This window comes from Lepidochelys kempii, chromosome 2 (genome assembly GCF_965140265.1).
Source record: "Lepidochelys kempii isolate rLepKem1 chromosome 2, rLepKem1.hap2, whole genome shotgun sequence".
Taxonomy (NCBI): domain Eukaryota; kingdom Metazoa; phylum Chordata; order Testudines; family Cheloniidae; genus Lepidochelys; species Lepidochelys kempii.
Genome location: NC_133257.1, coordinates 214,469,527 through 214,489,218, shown reverse-complemented (window position 1 = coordinate 214,489,218; position 19,692 = coordinate 214,469,527). Strand labels below are relative to the sequence as shown.

Below are 19,692 nucleotides of genomic sequence, written 5' to 3'. Positions count from 1 at the left end.
ATATCCACTTTCTGTCCATTATTAAATAGTAAAAAATTCCAAACACAGTAGTATCATATGATTGTCATTCACATTCATAATGTACATGAGGTAGAGCTGTTAGGTTTAAGAGGTTTTCTGGTCTACAGGATGAGGCTGGTAAGAGATACAGGAGCGGAGTTAAAAGCAGTGTTTGGAACGTGCAATGAGATATTTCACCTGTGTGTATTTATTTAAGAAACTGGGAGGATAGTATAAAATTTATTGACACTCTCCTAACTGTTTATTCCCATATTTTAACATGTTTAGGACTTTTTCTTTAACTGGAATACTGTTTGATATGCATATATGTCATCTAAATATTAACTAGCTTAATTTAAAGCATAGCTTGAGAAATGTAACTGACACCCATAAACCTGTTATCCCCAGTGAAAAATACCTGTGCAGGTTTCCTCCCTGTCTCTTAAAACCACAGACCTTTTAATACGACAGAAGTTCTCAGATTTCATTGCATTGCGACCCCCTTCTGATAACAAAGTTACTACATGATCCCAGGAGGGGAGGGGAGGGGGTTGCAGCCCAAGCCCTGCCGCCCTGAGTTGGGGGAGAGGGGGCCGCAGCCCGAGTCCCACTGCCCGAAGTGGCGGGAGAGGGGGCTGCAGCCTGAGCCCCACTGCCCCAAGTGGGGTTGTAGCTCGGGCTTCAGCTTCAGCCCTGGGTCCCAGTAAGTCTAATGCTGGCCCTGGAGACCCCATTAAAATGGGATTGCAACTCACTTTGGAGTCCCAACCCACAGTTTGAGAACCGTTGATCTAATTTGATGGCCAACCTCTCCTTAAGATGCTTCCATGCTACATTTTTATTGAAGCCACTTGCCAAAGAACCTACTGAGAAATAACATTTCAGACATAATACCAATGCAATTGTTTACCTCAGTAAGAAGATATTTAAGCAGATAATTTAGAGAGAAAAGAAAATTTTCACTTAACATCTTTAGTTTTCCTTTCAAATAATAAACAAAAAATTAATGTAGCATTTGGGTTCAAATACAAAGTAAAATGTAGATGGATCACAGCACAAATAGCACACAGGAGACAGACTGCAGGCAATGAACTTTCAGTCCAATTGAGTACTTCTTCACTTCCAAACTAACATTAGATCGTTATTCACTATATCATAACTTGATACTTATTCTTACACTAACTACAGTGCATACAGGTATTGTCTGTCATGAGTAATGGGAAAGCCATCAACTTTTGAACTTAATGACTGTTTACAAAGTAGCAGAAAATAAAACTAAGCAGGACAATAATTCAATTTACTGATTCTTGGAAGCTTCTGGAGTTGATGGTAATACAAGAGAAAATATTGTGCAACCCCAAAGCTTCAATACTGCTTATCCTGGAAAAGTCTACATGACTTCCCTGCCCTCATTCTTTTCACGTCTCTCTAGTTTTTGTAAAAACGTTGTTATAATAATTACGTTAAAAAACAGTTCTATGGCAAACAAAACAAAACACACCTTCCACAACAACAATAAAGGAGTGTCTTGTAAAGCCCAGTCTCCTAAAGCCTGCTCTTTGTGGTTCAGACACAGGGAATGAGAGTCAGCAGAGTTTGAGGCTTTTGTTCCCCATTTACTATCCTCAGCTCTACGCACTTGGCTTCACCAACTGCGCTAGCAGTCATACCAGGAGCTACCGTCCATTCCCCTTCCTGTGTTCAATAAAGTGACCTTATGCTTGAACTGGCAGCCAATTCTCCTTCTTGTATGTCACTAGTACAAAAGTATTGGCAAAAATCAGTTGTTTACAGACGTGGTCATTTAATAAAAGTGGAAGAATATTGTCTACTGTACATTTGAGGAGTCTCTGGGTGGATTCTTAGTATCGGATATTACTTATTATTAAAAGTGTTATGGTCGTGTATACAGGCTGCACCCAAAATCAGGATCCCACTGTGCTAGGCACTGTGAAACCATGCTATGAGCTTTTTTGGAGCAAGGACCGTTTCTTATGGATCAAAATAGACAAGACGAGGGTTGAAAAAAAGGTATAAATCTGAGGCACCGCAGAGTCACTTTCTTCTCCCCCCATGAGGTATGAACGTTATCTCCACAGTGCTCCAAATCGTTAAAACCTGAGCCTGGGACAAAGCCTATGGAAACGAATGAGTCTGTCCACTGACTTCAGTGGGCATTGGGTCAGGCCATTAGGCAAGCCCAAATTCACATGGGATTTCAATACAGGTCTCCCGCAGAGTCGTGCATAGTAGGGTTTCCTTCTGCATGTTAGCCCTGGTCTACACTAGGACTTTAGGTCGAATTTAGCAGCATTAAATCGATGTAAACCTGCACCCGTCCACACGATGAAGCCCTTTATTTCGACTTAAAGGGCTCTTAAAATCGATTTCCTTACTCCACCCCTGACAAGTGGATTAGCGCTTAAATCGGCCTTACCGGGTCGAATTTGGGGTACTGTGGACACAATTCGATGGTATTGGCCTCCGGGAGCTATCCCAGAGTGCTCCATTGTGACCGCTCTGGACAGCACTCTCAACTCAGATGCACTGGCCAGGTAGACAGGAAAAGAACCGCGAACTTTTGAATCTCATTTCCTGTTTGGCCAGCATGGCAAGCTGCAGGTGACTATGCAGAGCTCATCAGCAGAGGTGACCATGATGGAGTCCCAGAATCGCAAAAGAGCTCCAGCATGGACCGAACGGGAGGTACGGGATCTGATCTGATTGGGGAGAGGAATCCGTGCTATCAGAACTCCGTTCCAGTTTTCGAAATGCCAAAACCTTTGTGAAAATCTCCCAGGGCATGAAGGACAGAGGCCATAACAGGGATCCGAAGCAGTGCCGCGTGAAACTGAAGGAGCTGAGGCAAGCCTACCAGAAAACCAGAGAGGCGAACGGCCACTCCGGGTCAGAGCCCCAAACATGCCGCTTCTATGATGAGCTGCATGCCATTTTAGGGGGTTCAGCCACCACTACCCCAGCCGTGTTGTTTGACTCCTTCAATGGAGATGGAGGCAATACGGAAGCAGGTTTTGGGGACGAAGAAGATGATGATGATGAGGTTGTAGATAGCTCACAGCAAGCAAGCGGAGAAACCGGTTTTCCCGACAGCCAGGAACTGTTTCTCACCCTGGACCTGGAGCCAGTACCCCCTGAACCCACCCAAGGCTGCCTCCTGGACCCAGCAGGCGGAGAAGGGACCTCTGGTGAGTGTACCTTTTAAAATACTATACATGGTTTAAAAGCAAGCATGTGAAAGGATTACTTTGCCCTGGCATTCGCGGTTCTCCTGGATGTACTCCCAAAGCCTTTGCAAAAGGTTTCTGGGGAGGGCAGTCTTATTGCGTCCTTCATGGTAGGACACTTTACCACTCCAGGCCAGTAACACGTACTCAGGAATCATTGTACAACAAAGCATTGCAGTGTATGTTTGCTGGCATTCAAACAACATCCGTTTTTTCTCTCTCTGTGTTATCCTCAGGAGAGTGAGATATAATTCATGGTCACCTGGTTGAAATAGAGTGCTTTTCTTCAGGGGACACTCAAGAGGAGCCCATTCCTGCTGGGCTGTTTGCCTGTGGCTAAACAGAAATGTTCCCCGCTGTTAGCCACAGGGAGGGGGGTTCCGTCTATGGCCCCACCACAGTTAGGGAATCCCATTGCAGCAAAGCCATCCACTATGACCAGCACATTTCCCAGGGTCACTACCCTTGATATCAGCAGATCTTTGATTGCATGAGCTACTTGCATCACAGCAGCCCCAACAGTAGATTTGCCCACTCCAAATTGATTCCCAACTGACCGGTAACTGTCTGGCGTTGCAAGCTTCCACAGGGCTATCACCACTCGCTTCTCAACTGTGAGGGCTGCTCTCATCTTGGTATTATTGCGCCTCAGGGCAGGGGAAAGCAAGTCACAAAGTTCCATGAAAGTGCCCTTACGCATGCGAAAGTTTCGCAGCCACTGGGAATCGTCCCAGACCTGCAACACTATGCGGTCCCACCAGTCTTTGCTTGTTTCCCGAGCCCAGAATCGGCGTTCCACAGCATGAACCTGCCCCATTAGCACCATGATGCATGCATTGGCAGGGCCCATGCTTTCAGAGAAATCTGTGTCCATGTCCTGATCACTCACGTGACCGCGCTGACGTCGCCTCCTCGCCCAGTATCGCTTTGCCAGGTTCTGGTGCTGCATATACTGCTGGATAATGCGTGTGGTGTTTAATGTGCTACTAATTGCGAAAGTGAGCTGAGCGGCCTCCATGCTTGCCTTGGTATGGCGTCCGCACAGAAAAAAGGCGCGGAACGATTGTCTGCTGTTGCTCTGACGGAGGGAGGGGCGACTGACGACACGGCTTACAGGGTTGGCTTCAGGGAGCTAAAATCAACAAAGGGGGTGGCTTTACATCAAGGAGTATTTCAGGCAGGACTTCACGGAGGGTTCCAATAAGAAATGGTGCACCTACGTTATTGTTCTTATTGGAACAAGGAGGTTAGCCTGGCCTCTGATTGATACATGGCTAGATTTACCTCGCTGCACCTTCTCTGTGAGTGACTGCAGTGTGACCTAGAGGAATGAGTCCCCTAGACAGGGGAGGAGGCAAATGAGTACAAAACAAATCTGGTCTATTTCTTGTTTTGATCCACTCCATCTATCTTTTACATCTTTGGCTGGCAGCAGACAGTGCAGAAGGACTGCATGCCATCCACATTTCATGGCTGCTCGGCAGAAGATGGTACAGTACGACTGCTAGCCATCCTCATCTCTTGCCTGCCTGGCAGAAGATGGTACAGTACGACTGCTAGCCATCCTCATCTCTTGCCTGCCTGGCAGAAGATGGTACAATATGACTGCTAGCAATCCTCATCTCTTGCCTGCCCGGCAGAAGATGGTACAGTACGACTGCTAGCAATCCGTACCACCTGCCTGCTCACCGTAAGACGGTTCAATAGGACTGACTGCAGGACTAAAGAGAACGACCTGGTCAAGTCACTCCAAATTTAGTCCCTGCGCCCATGTCTGCCCAGGCGCTCCCAGCCGACGTGGCCAAGAGCACCTCGGACACGACGAGGACGGCTACCAGTCATACTGCACCATCTGCTGCCAGAAGGCAATGGGTTGCTGCTACTGTGTAGCAAAGCCGTACCGCGTCTGCCAGCACCCAGGAGACATAGGGTGACGGTTACCTGAGCGGGCTCCACGCTTGCCGTGGTATGGCGTCTGCACAGGTAACTCAGGAAAAAAGGCGCGAAACGATTGTCTGCCCTAGCTTTCACGGAGGGAGGGAGGGAACGGGGGCCTGACGATATGTACCCAGAACCACCCGCGACAATGTTTTAGCCCCATCAGGCATTGGGATCTCAACCCAGAATTCCAATGGGCAGCGGAGACTGCGGGAACTGTGGGATAGCTATCCACAGCGCAATGCTCCGGAAGTCGACTCTAGCCTCGGTACTGTGGAAGCACTCCGCCGAGTTAATGCACTTAATGCACTTAGAGCATTTTCTGTGGGGACACACACACTCGAATATATAAAATCGATTTCTAAAAAACCGACTTCTATAAATTCGACCTTATTCCGTAGTGTAGACATACCCTAAGTGTGGTAGACCTTCTGCTGACTGATGGACTGTGGTAGTCTGTAAATGATTTCAATGGCTTGGATGTTATGTTTTGTGGGAGGCCAAGAATGCCTCTCAGACCCACCACATACACGGATTCAGAGAAACCTGCTACTCATTCCTGGCCTCCCACTACACATAAACACCCCAGTCTTCCAAATCATTTACAGACTACTACAGTACCACTGGCCCCATCAGAAGCCTGAGTTACTGTATGGCTCATGTAAGGAAGTTCCTGACACATGGAGCTAGCAGCGCAGTGAAATCTGCTTAACACAGTCCAAGGCAGTTCCCCTTTATAGGTAAAACCATGTGTAAAGTACATCAGAGATCAGCATTACTTGATGACTGTAGCTCTCCCTACTAGACAGAAAGAGAGAGCCAGCGGAACAAAGGACGGAGAAAGTGGGAAGAAGTGGGGAAAGAGAGAGAGATTTCCAGAGAAAGAAGAAAATGTAGAGGCAACAGAAGTGTTCTAATATTGTTTTACTCAGACAGTATTTTGAAAAAAGGTGAACAAAACTTACATTTTGGTACCCAAGCAGACTGCCAAAAAATAAAATATTTCCCCCCCATTCCTGCTAAGTAATCTAAGGAGATTTGGGAGATATCAAGGGGTGAGTTATTTTATTTTTAAAAATCCTGGGACTGAGAGAGAGAAATATTCCTACTTCCTACTTATTTTCTAGTGGCCAGGATGATATTGACTCCCACTCCCACATTATTTAAAATCAATTGGGGATCTTTTCTATGTAACCAAACTAGCCAGTCTGTTCTCGAATATATTATTTAATTTCATATTCACCATCTTTCAGCTTGTTCTAAACAATTATTTCTGTTACTGAGTGAAGTCACAAAGATGCTATTGTGATAGTCAAATACACTCTATAGTAACAACAGGCTAATATACAAGGAGTGAACAGACATATATGAACTCACACTTCTTAAGCAGGTACTGTTCCTAGATTCTACAGGAGAAGGGACCATTGTGATCATCTAGTCTGACCTCTTGTACAACACAGGCCATAGAACATCCCCAAAAGAATTCCTGGAGCAGATCTTTTAGAAAAAAAAATCCAATCATAATTTAAAAATTGTCAGTAAGGGAGAATCCACCACTACCTTTGGTAAATTGTTCCAATAGTTAATTACTCTCACCATAAAAAATTTGAGACTTATTTCCAGTCTGAATTTGTCTACTTTCAACTTTCAGCCATCGGGTCATACTATACCTTTCTCAGCTAGACTGAAGAGCCCATTATTAAATATTTGTTCCCATGTAGGTAATATAGACTGAAATCAAGTCACCCCTTAACCTTCTCTTTGTTAAGCTAAACAGCTCCTTCAGTCTATCACTATAAGGCGTGTTTTCTAGTACTTTAATGATTCTCATGACTTTTCTCTGAACCCGCTCCAATTTATCAATACCCTTCTTGAATTGTGGGCACCAAAACTGAACACAGTATTCCAGCAGCGGTCACAACAGTGCCCAATACAGAAGTAAAACAATCTCTCTAGTCCTATTCAAGATTCCCATTTATGTATCCCAGAACCCATTAGCTCTTTTGGCCACAACTCACCCTGGGAGCTCATGTTTAGCTGATTATCCACCACAACCCCCAAATCTTTTTTTCATTTACATTTAGCCATATTTAAATACATATTGTTCATTTTTGCAAAGTATACCAAGCAATCCAGAGCGCCCTAAATCAGTGACCTGTCCTTTTCATTATTTACTACTCCCGCAATTTTTGTATCATCCACACATAAAAAATCAGTGATGGGTTTATATTTTCTTCCAGGTCATTGATAAAAATGTTAAATAGAGTAGGGCCAAGAACCAATCCTTGCAGGACCCCACTGAAAACAAATCTGCTAGATGATGATTCCCCATTTACAGTTACATATGAGACTATCAATTAAGCCAGTTTTTAATCCATGTTAACTTTATATCGGTCTAGATTTTTCATCAAAATGTTGTGTAATCAAGTCAAATGCATCATAGATGTCTAAGTATATTACATCAACACTATTACCTTGTAATAATAATCAATCTCTTGTTCTTATATCTACTGTAGAAGAATCCTTATAAAGATTTGTCATTAGGAAATGCTATACAGATAGGAAAATTAAATTTTTAGACCAATTTGTAAGAAAACCATAACTTGCGTAATGCGTGCAAAATGCCAAAATATGGAACAGTAGTCTTCTAATGTAAATGGAGTAGAATTGTACTTGGGAGTCAGGGTCCCAATGTAGGAGGGTACCTAAATAAAGGAGTTCAGACTAGATGATCACAATGGTCCCTTCTGGCCTTATAATCTATGAATGAAAAGGCATTTTCAGGTTATGGTGATTATAACAGAAACAAATTGTATCAATTGTAGCAATTTTGAATACATCAGTTTGATTTTTCACTTTCATTTTCATACAAACACTGAAAATGTAGGTTGTTCTGTCATCAGTTTCAAGAAAATTTAACTACACTGGAGTGCAAACAACTAGGATCAAGTTGCTAAAACAAAAAAGTACAGACCATGAAACGCTTCAGTTGTTGTGGATGACAGACTCTGGCATATGAAGGTATAAGCTCTGGTTTATACTGAAAAATGATGAACATTTGTTTTGTGATCTTCATATTATCAGCAATATGCAGGAAAGCTGAGCAACATTTAGTTGTTATTATTATTATTGTACCAAAATGGAAAGGTGTTTGTTGAGAGGGAGCCATGCACTAGAATCTCCTGTGGGGCACTGAAAAACAGTGCAGAGGAAATGTTAGCATTTTTTCCATTCCCTCAGCCTAATGCAAACTTCTTTGGTTTCCTGAATGTACTGATTTCATAAAGAATAATCTAAATGTTAAAACAGAACTCCTTCCCCTCCAAAAATAGAAAGGAAAAGAAGGCTACAAAACTTGTATACATTTTAATTTACTTATTTCTGATTAGTTGTTAAAATCTACATTAAATACAACTCCTATCGGCTGTAAGTAATTTGAAATACTAGCATAAGGTCGCAATAATTACTTAATTGATTAGAAACATTCCCCTTGATTGTAGGTAATTTGTTTAAGATGGTTCACAGGAAATGCTGTAACAAAACAAAATGAAAAAATCTCCTCCGGGGAGAATAATAAACTGAACACAAGAGACTCTGAGGGGCAAACCACACGTGAGTGCATTCTCTGGGCTATTGTTTACGTTGCCCTTTGCTGTTTTGCTCAATCGTTTTGGGCAACAATGCCAGTTTAGTAGTTTAGAGGCCAGATTCCAATCTCAGTTACACCAGAGTTGCCATCAACAGAGTTACTCTGGTATTACACTGAGAATGGGTCTGACCCCAAGTCCTCAATTACATGCACATGCTTGCTGCACACTACACTATGTGCTCTAATTTCCTGTGGTGTTGATTGCTCTCTCATGATGTCAAGATCAAGGTTTGGAGCAGCCCAAGGTTCACTGTGTGCTTGTGTGCAGAAAACAATGAGACGCGGGCAGTTGCAGCACACAGTATATTCTACACTGCAGCTGGAAGCAAGCCTTCCAGCCCAGGGGGACAGACTTGTGCCAGTGGTGCTTGAGCTAGCGAGCTAAAAATAGAGGTAGATGTTGCTGCTCGGGCTATCAAGCCCACCTGACCTCTGAGCTCAGGTGGCTAGCCTGAATCTCTGCTGGAGACGCAATGTCCACACGATTCCTTTTATCCCGGCTGCAGTGCAGAGATACCATAGGGGCTCACTGTTAAGGGGTTGGTGCTGCAAGATGCCCTACACAGAGAGCTTCAATGGGAGTTGACTTCCCTCAGCACAGTTCTCTGCACTTTGCAGCATCAGGCCCTAAAGTAAAAAGGGACAGCCCAGTGAACAAGTCATGAACCCTTCATACTTTAATTGCATTTTGAAGTCAATGGAGCTACTTTGACTTACACCAGCCGAATTGCAGCTTAATATTTAAAATTAAACATCTAGCCAAGTAACTTTCATCTTATCATTCACATCCCACTTTAATGATAATATAAAAGTATGAAGCACCATATATTTATTTTAAATTTTGAAAAAGTATGAAAAAATAAGCTCCAGTTACCAGTATTTGCTATAAGATATAATATCTGATTATTGCCATGTTTGTAGTCTCTAATACCACCACGTTAGCTAGCAAACAAAGGAAGAGAGAGGAATTAAAAAGGCATATAGCATATTTGGTTTAGGTTAGTGTTTCTGTGGCACCTCACACTTTGTCGTACAGCCGTTCCCTCCCATCCTACCAACAGGAACAGTCAAGGACATACAGTATTATGGCTCCACCACTGGAAAGCAAGTAAGCAAAAGAATCAAGACAATAAAGGCAAAGTCAAGAGCTGTATGTAGGGCCTAAGGATGGCCAACTTTCCAACAGAATGAGAAAACTTCCAGAGTGATGAAGAAGTTAATGAGTTGAGAAATGGGATAAAGAGATGTAAAGATGTAAGGTGGTACCTCTTCACAAGAGGAAAGGGGATGTTGAATGGAAGAAGGGAGAACTACAATGAAAGAAATTAACAGTAAGTAATCTTCCTGTCTGTAAAAAGAAAAGGAGTACTTGTGGCACCTTAGAGACTAACCAATTTATTTGAGCATGAGCTTTCGTGAGCTACAGCTCACTTCATCGGATGCATACCGTGGAAACTGCAGCAGATATTATATACACACAGAGATAATGAAACAATACCTCCTCCCACCCCACTGTCCTGCTGGTAATAGCTTATCTAAAGTGATCATCAAGTTGGGCCATTTCCAGCACAAATCCAGGTTCTCTCTCTCTTATACCAATAGGATGCTAATTTTAAAATTTATTAATATTATGGTAGTGCTGAGAGACTCTGATTGTACTTAGGGCCCCATTGTGGTAGACATTGTACAAACAGCGGTAGACACAATCCCTGTCCCAAAGAGCTTACATCCCAAGATGTGCATTGAATGTAGATAGCGAGAAGGGGCCTGCCTTTACTGTGAGAGCTGAATAACTCTGTGACCAGAGGTGGCATCCACCAATGTAGATAGATCCAAATGATAGAAACTGGGGGTGGGGAATGACTACACTGCAGCCTTACACACTTTGGAAGTCAAAGTCTCAGGTCACATGTGGCCCAGGGAGATACGACCTCTTTGGCAGAATGATATTTGACCATCCATGAATGCAGGCCCTTACTTCTCATAGGTAAGTAAGATGCAATCCTTTTCTCATCTGGTATTCCTCGAAACAGACTGACTGCATAATGTTTCTGAGCTCTTGTGAACAAGAAAGAACTTCAATACATGTTTAATCCTCTAGAAAGGGTATAGAGAATAAAAGCTTTGTTGATGAATTCCATGTTCATCTTCCTGATGAATTCTGGCAGGAGAGGGAAGTCCACATTTTCAGGAAAGAACTGAAGATTCAGGCATGTGTATGTAACAAAGTTCATTTCTCTCACCCATCTAGTGATGTCACAGAAACTAAAAAAGGTCCACCTCTGAAGACAGTGGTTTGAGGGGACCTCTCCGAGGGATCTGAAGAGTAAACCTGTGAGCACTTGCAAAATGAGAAACAGGTCTCATTGAGGAATCACTGGATGATGTCAGACTCTCAAACAAAATAAACGAACGAGATCTCTGGGATACCAACATCACTGCTCCCAGTATGACTCCTTGTAAGTAATCTTATTGTGATTGTTACATAACACTCCTGGATCCCTTTTCTGTGTTCTAAGCTAAAGTATTTGAGGCTGGCAGAGTATGTTTCCATATGGTACCGTATCTCTGACTTGAACATCACATGGATGTTATGCAAACAAATATACGATAGCCACGGTATAATAGCTGCTTGCAAATTAAGTGATTAAAAATTGCATTTCCAACATCCTTAAATTTAAAAGGTCAAATATCCTTTTTTGAGAATAATAAATTTTATTATCCTTAAGGGGAAAAATATCCTTATTTTTACATTCAAGTTCTCTTCTAGACTGTGTTAGTTCAGTCAGATAAATATGGATGTCACTGATGTTCTCTTAAATAAAACCTATAGTTTGTCAAGATGGGTAGTTCACATCTTTCTGCCAGCTAATATCAATCATCAATCCAAACCCATTAACACAATAGTCTGTTCCTATACAAACACCCACACTCAAACTAAAATTAACTTCAAAAGATAAAACACTTGTAAAATAACCAGGACTTTTCTAAAAAGCTAAAGCTATTTGAAATGACAGATTAAAGAAAAAGGTAATGAAGAACCAATTATAAAAATTAAAGGAACAACAAACTAATTTTGCATTAACGGTTTAAGGATGAATTAACTGCACTCAATAATTACAGTATTTTAATAAAAATGAAAACAGATGAGTAGTTCATGACCTATGAAGGCATCCACCACTCTTTGTTAACATTATTACTCAATACTAACCTACACCTTCATCTATGTTATACGTTAATCTGGATAATAAAAGCAGCAAAAATGCCTACCCCTGGGAAGTTTCCATGCTGCACCGTCTTTAACTACTATTTAATTGTTACCACAGTCTCCTTTCAAAATATCTTCAAAACCCCAGTCACTTTCCTATGGATACTTGCAGTTTTATATGTCCCCAAAGACCAAAACTTTCCTGCAATAGGAATTCAAATAAGGAAATGATTCTTAGAAAAATCAAAACACATTTCCCATTATTATGATTAAAACAAGTTCTATTATAAGAGTGAAATTCACTCAAGCACTGAGTGCCTCACAGCATTTAGCATTTGGTTTGATCCAAAGTCATTTGAAATCAGTGGGAACCAAAGACTTCCACTGATTTGAATGAGTGTTGGCTCAGACCCTCTGTGAGCAGCTCTACCACCTACATGAATTGTGGAAGGTCACCCCACGCCAGCCTCAAAGCTACTGAAGCTATTCTTATACAGATCCAATGGCCCTAACTCCAGCCATAAAAGAGCAGTGGCCAATATTTTAACCCGGGCAAACTTTTTGACCTGAGGGCCACATCTGGGTATGGAAATTGTATGGCGGGCCATGAATGTGCATGAAATTAGGGTTGGGGTGCGGGAGTGGATGAGGGCTCTGGCTGGGGGTGCAGGCTCTGGGGTGGAACCAGAAATGAGGAGTTCAGGGTGCAGGAGGGGGCTCCGGGCTGGGGCTGAGGGTTGGAGTGCAGAGGGTGGTGAGGGCTCTGCTGGAGGTGCAGATTCTGGGCTGAGTCTGGGGAGTTCAGGGTACAGGAGGGGGCTCTGGGCTGGGACCAAGGAGTTCAGAGTGTGGGAGGGGGCTCCGGGATGGGGCAGGGTATTGGGGCATGGGGGTGTGTGAGGGCTCTGGATGGGGGTGTAGGCTCTGGGGTGGGGCTGGGGATGAGGGGTGCAGGAGGGTGCTCCGGGTTGTGATCAAAGGGCAGAGGGCAGGATGGGGATATGGGCTGGGGCAGGGGATTGGGGAGCAGAAGAGGTCAGGGGTGCAGGCTCCAGGCAGTGCTTACCTCAAGCAGTTCCCAGAAGCAGCACCATGTCCCCTCTCTGGCTCCTACGTGGAGGCGCGGCCAGGTGGCTCTGCGTGGCTGCCCCGTCTGCAGGCACCATCTTGCAGCTCCCATTGGCTGCAGTTCCCGGCCAATGGGAGCTGCGGGGGTGGCGCTTCAGGCAGGGGCAGCATGCGGAGCCCCCTGGCTGCCCCTATGCTGGGCAAGCCCCAGACGCCGCTCCCCAGCGGGAGCTTGAGGGCTGGATTAAATCAGCTGGCAGGCCAGATGTGGTCCACAGGCTGTAGTGTGCTCACCCCTGTTCTAACCCATAAGCTGGAAGAATTGCCAGGAAGAGGTTGCGTTTTTTGCCCTACAGCCTGACTGCAGGTTGGTGGGGGTGACTTCCCCCTCAGATTCCTCTCTCCTTCCACAGAGTTTCCCACACAATGTTCAGTTACTTGGGTGTGGTGCAAGGAGTGAGTTGGACTCTAAATAAACACTGTCTAACTCCCTTATGACATATTTTGGATGTTTCTTAAAAATAAAGATGAACTGAACATAAAATTGCAAATAGGCGCACAAATAATGTATAAGATTCAACCTATTTCTTGAGGTTATTTGCTGGCTATAACTGTCAAAAATGAAAGAGTAAGCAAAATCCTCTATTTTCCCCATTTCCTGGCAATTTTCTACATTACAGAAATGAGACACAATTTTTAGACCTGTGGAAAAAGTTTAAGTTGTACCCTTTAATACAATTGTGTTACAATTACAGATGTGTGAATGACCTATTTTTCAGTTCAGTGGCAATTCTGAAAAATGAAAACAAAAATGGTCCGACCTGTATCAAAAAAGCTGAAAAATGTCAGCAAATCAAAAAAGTCAACAAATTTAGTTTCAAGTCAAATGGAATATTTCATTCAATCTACAATGAACTGCTTTGATTTGTTGCCACACACTCTTTAACATAAAAGCAAAGGAAATGATGAGCTAGACTCACACAAAGGGAGGAGGAGGAAGTAGTGGTGAATAATGAGCCAGAGAAAGCAAGTAAGAGTGACTCTATAGCCAGGTGATTAGGGCACTCCCTGGGAGGTGAGAAGATCCAAGTTCATGTCCCTGTTCCACAAACTATTTTTTATACCCAGTGGAACAGATTCAGCACGAGAGATTGAGAAAGATGCACAACACAATTTCCCGCAGCCTAGTGGCTAGGGTACTCTCCTGCACTTGGAGAGATCCCTGTTCAAATCCATACTCCACACTAGGCAGAGCAGGGAATAAACTTGGGTCTCCCACATCACAGGTGAATGCCCTAACCACTGGATCAACAGTTGAAAGGCAAGCAATGGGACCACCTCTTTTTCCTCCTGCAGATATTCTAAATATTCCCTGCCTCCCCCTCAAAAAAACCCAAAAAACCCCCCCAAAAAAAAACCCCAAACAATTTGGCCAAATTAATGTCAAATTTGCAAATAGTTTCGAATTAACTGAAACTGCATTTTTCGGCAAATAAACTATTTGTCTGAGAAATTTCACACAGTTGTAGTTGGGCATTTCAGGGTGATAACATTGCTGGCTTTTGGGCTGATTTTCACAGCAACAGAAGTTGCCACTTATTTATTTAGGTGTCTAACTCTGGATTTAGGTGATAGTCAAGGATGAAGCGAGCAGACCAAGGGATGTGATCGTTCCCCTCTATTTGACATTGGTGAGGCCTCATCTGGAGTACTGTATCCAGTTTTGGGCCCCACACTTCAAGAAGGATGTGGATAAATTGGAGAGAGTCCAGCGAAGGGCAACAAAAATGATTAGGGGACTGGAACACATGAGTTATGAGGAGAGGCTGAGGGAGCTGGGATTGTTTAGCCTGCAGAAGAGAAGAATGAGGGGGGATTTGATAGCTGCTTTCAACTACCTGAAAGGGGGTTCCAAAGAGGATGGCTCTAGACTGTTCTCAATGGTAGCAGATGACAGAACGAGGAGTAATGGTCTCAAGTTGCAGTGGGGGAGGTTTAGATTGGATATTAGGAAAAACTTTTTCACTAAGAGGGTGGTGAAACACTGGAATGCGTTACCTAGGGAGGTGTGGTAGAATCTCCTTCCTTAGAGGTTTTTAAGGTCAGGCTTGACAAAGCCCTGGCTGGGATGATTTAACTGGGAATTGGTCCTGCTTTGAGCAAGGGGTTGGACTAGATGACCTTCTGGGGTCCCTTCCAACCCTGATATTCTATGATTCTATGATTCTATGAATATTCTTGTGCTAACGTTTAAAGGGCTGTTTTTACTTCTTCTTTGATATTTACTCTCACTCATCTTTTTTCAAGTTTAGCTTTAAGCTTCCACTTTAACAATTACTCTTAAATGCAATATTTTTGACAGTCTAATGACTCTACGTTATCCACCCTCTCAGCCTGTATTGATAATGAGAATTTACAGTTTGTCTATATGATTTTCAGCAGGCCCCCAAAACCAAAAAGCATTCTGTGGGCAAAAAGAGCAATCTGGAGTACAACTTCATTTCCACAAACTCCCTTCCTGACTCAAAACTCTCCTTCATCTGCAGTAAATTTCACTCCCCTATGTCCGTAATCTTGACCTCATTTTACACCCTCATCTCTCCTCCTAGTTCTGTAAACCTGCTGCCTATCTAATAATTATTACTATGTCTATAACATTGCTATGTACACATCATACCCATCATCAAACAATTCATTGTTGCATTTCTCCATTCCCTTCAAGATTCAATTCCAAAACACCCACCACCTTTTATTTTAAGCCCACAATGGACTAGTTCCTGCCTGCAGGTGGGCTTTGTAAACATATATATTTGCTCTCTCTGTTCCCCTCCCTGCCCATCTATCAATGGTTTCCACGTGGCTTTTTCTTCAACACAGCCTCGTTATTACTGATGCAAAACACTTTCTGTATACTTCTACCTTAACTCTCCATCTCAGTTCAAACCTCAGCTGAAAAAGTAGCTTTTCTTTCTTGCCTAAGCCTCACTTCTCTCTTATTGTGTTATTTATTACTGTAATTTCATTACTGAACTCTGCAAATCACTTCTTTCATACAAAGTATATGCATGACATTACACAAATTAAAATTCTACTGTAAAATCTTTGCTTTCTTCCACTCCCTGAAGGTTTTGGAGGTTTTCCGAGACTGAGTCCTCACCCTTTCCCAACCTCCTTAACAATCGACTAGCAATATTCTTCCCAGAGGACCACATCTGGTGTCTCCCTCAGAACTGGGGACTTTTAATTCTTGTTTTCCTTCAAAAAAGCGGAACCACAAATTTTCCAGATTCAGATTTGTTTTAAATAAGTAGAATCATGCCCTTTAAATAGCAAGTGAAGTAATTCTTACTGGCAGTACTGATCCAGTATATCACCAAGGATACTAGCTAATCGGACTGTGGCAGATTAAAGATCAAAGGTGGCAATCTTTTTAATTACTTATTTTCCCAAATAAATACAAAATCATAATATCTAGAAATTGTTCAAACAACTTTGGATTTCTATGCTGCTGAAACACACAAACCTACATTTTATTCTGGGGTCATTTTATGACCAGTCCCACAATTCTATAGAGGAAATTCAAGCATGAATCATTTTATTTAACCACAATTAAAAATAAAAAGTAGTTCCACCAGCTTTATAAAAGGGCTGTTTACATTCATGTATCATAAACTTCAATGAGGAACAATTTAAATAAAACTGTCATTGTCCTTAAAATAAAAACAAATTAAAAATGTTTTCAGACACCAAAACACAAACAAAAGAAAAAGAAAATGTCACTTTTTAATTGCACAGAGACATTTACCAAAGCAAATGTAGCTTCAGGGCAAATTCTTCTTTTCTTAAGTATTGTTAGTTTAATAAAATACATGCCATCTCATTGGAACTCTCTTTGGAAGCTCAGTATTTTAAACAGTTTTTATAAGAAGCTTTGTTTTTACAGCTATTATTATCATGGGGTAGGTGGAAGTGGAAGCCAACTATAGTCGTGTAACCCATATTCTGCAGTCTGCAAACACTCGACACTCCAGAACCAAGTCAATCAAAAGAAACAATCCCTTAATATGGATTTACTTGCTAATGGTTCTGAGGGAGCCATCACAGACAACTGCATCAACGATCTACAATTTTGAAGGACCTGGTATAGGCATGTAATACACAATATTGCTCACTGAGGCTATTAACATCTACTGTGTCAATAATATACATTTTAAGTGATTAAATTCATAGTTACACAATAGATAGTTTTTTAAGGCATAATAAGTCATGACAGGCAGTGTATTTCAAGGCACTTGTAACGTGCCTCAGGGAGCATTATAAGGCATGAGACTAATACCTAGTGAGTTTAACCACCCAAGAAGTGCTGTGAGTCTTGAACTGAAGTATCTGGATTGTATTACCATTATAAAATAAAAAACAAACATGAAAACAGGACCACATATTTAACAGGCATCATGTATTTGGGAACAACATAATTAATAGTCAGTCTCAGAGCACTCATTTTATACAGAGCTGTGAAACTATTTTATAATGACAATTGCAGTCTATCAGATCAGTTCCTGTTTCTTAACCTACTGGAGAAACAAAAACACAATTCAGACAGAAACAAATGTAAAAGATATTAAGGTTTCTTAACCAATATTATGAAGTACAGGTGTTGTGAGATTCCTCCAGTACGTGATACATGCTGCAATACCTGGGCTTTCATTGGGCATTTAAAGGTGATATGTTAGCCTTCACTCTGAATTTTCTGGTATGTGTGTTAACTTTATGCTTGTGACATTGTTTCCAATAGGCTTTTGTGTGTGTACATATGTGTTATGAGCAAATAAAAATTAAAAACTTGAAATCAGGATTGTAAACCAGTCAAATTAATACATTAAAATAGTGTTAATTCATGTCAAAAGGCTCACATATCATGTGAGTTCATATCAAAAGGGTCAAAATTCATGACCTCTATATGAACACACCCATAAGAATAATCCTAAAATTCCTTGCATTTAGGGGAGGTTTAAATATGCAAACTGTGTGCTGAACTTCATGCTTTATAGTTACAGTATATGAAACGTTATTTGTGAGACTAAGTCTATTCTGGATTTGGTTCCTCCTTTTACCCAAAAAGTAGATAATTATCACAGCCTGTTTTCTTCATCAGGTAAAATAAACTTAAATTAAAACAATGTCACTTATGTTTATATCCTGTCTGAGGTCACAGAAATGAAGTTTGTAATTTTGAACCCAGAGTATAAAAACTTACACAGATTGCAAAAGCCTTGCAACGCCCCAGTCAACCATGTTGTGACAAATCAGTTTCCACATGAAAAGCCACAAACATTTCTTACTTCAGTGCTAACCTATCATGAAAAAATATCTCCATGCTTTTTAAAACCTTGGCTATGAAAATAACGATCAGTTTATCTCTAAGGCATGAGAGTGTCATTTGTCAAATGTATGCACTTATCATTTTATTGTGACCTTTAAAACACTCTTTACAATGTTTAGAACTCATATCTTCAGTTGCCCGGTAAAACAATCTATATTCCAGCTCCAAACATGGGTTATCAAAGGGAGGCATACGTAAGCATGTGCCTGTCCAAAATGTGATTTGTTCACCATTTTTGTAAATTCTCTACTCTGCTTACTCGCTGCTTCTCCAAAATGAGGGTATTCTCTTTTGCTTGTCTTAACTCCTATGCCATTCTGGGTTGTGAGATCAGATGTAAAGTAGAGAGGCCAGAACAACAGAAGTTGTACAGTTTGCACCAGTGAATTGTAGAAACCAGTTTATGGAGCTAAATTATCCATAGGTTCTGTGTGGAACATTCAAATGTGAAAAATTTGGCGGGCTTGCAATTAAACATATGTTATCTATCCTGACAGGAGTTGAAAGTTATAGTGGAAAATTATTGCCTCACAGGATATATATCACTATTATCTGACAGTAAAAGACAACTACTGACTGCGAGGGATATGTGTGCATATGCGTGCAACTACTTTATAATTTGTATATAGGGTACTTTTCAGTACTAAGTGTATTTGCACACAACAAACATTATTTCAGAAGGGTTCATTTGTTCCTGAAGTGTATTCTGTCCGTGTAATCCTAATTATTCATTTACTAGCAAGCAACTGTAGTGTTATAGACAGAGAATTATGATTTTTGGTGGATATAAAAAGGAATGTATTGACACTTAAGGAACAAAGATCTTGCACAAATCCTTTGGAACAAAAAACTTGAGATGAGAACTACATGAAAAATACTATACACAGAACCGTTTCTAAATAAAATGTTTTTCCAAGTTTTCCATAAAGCATCAGCAGCTCACAGGGACATGCCAGCCATGTTAAACTTTTAATCACACATCGTGAGTTTGGACCTGAATGGATTTAAATAGCTCAAAGTCAGGAGGAAGGGAAAGAGAGAAGCAGCTGAGAACCTACAACTAGTCATGATTCCTGGATTTTTTTGCGTCAGATCAGGTTAGAACAACCTGGGGGCTGCTCTAATTTGCATAATCTGACAACAATCCCCTATTGACTACATATCAGATAGGAATAACCACAGTGCAGAACTTTCAATCTAC

The 19,692-nt window shown here is 41.7% G+C and overlaps 1 protein-coding gene across 4 annotated transcripts in view; it reads right to left on the bottom strand.

The window, feature by feature from the left end:
* The window catches only part of CRPPA (CDP-L-ribitol pyrophosphorylase A), a 201,659-nt gene that overhangs the window by 9,187 nt on the left and 172,780 nt on the right, over nt 1-19,692 (bottom strand). The gene's annotated exons all lie outside the window — the stretch shown is intronic.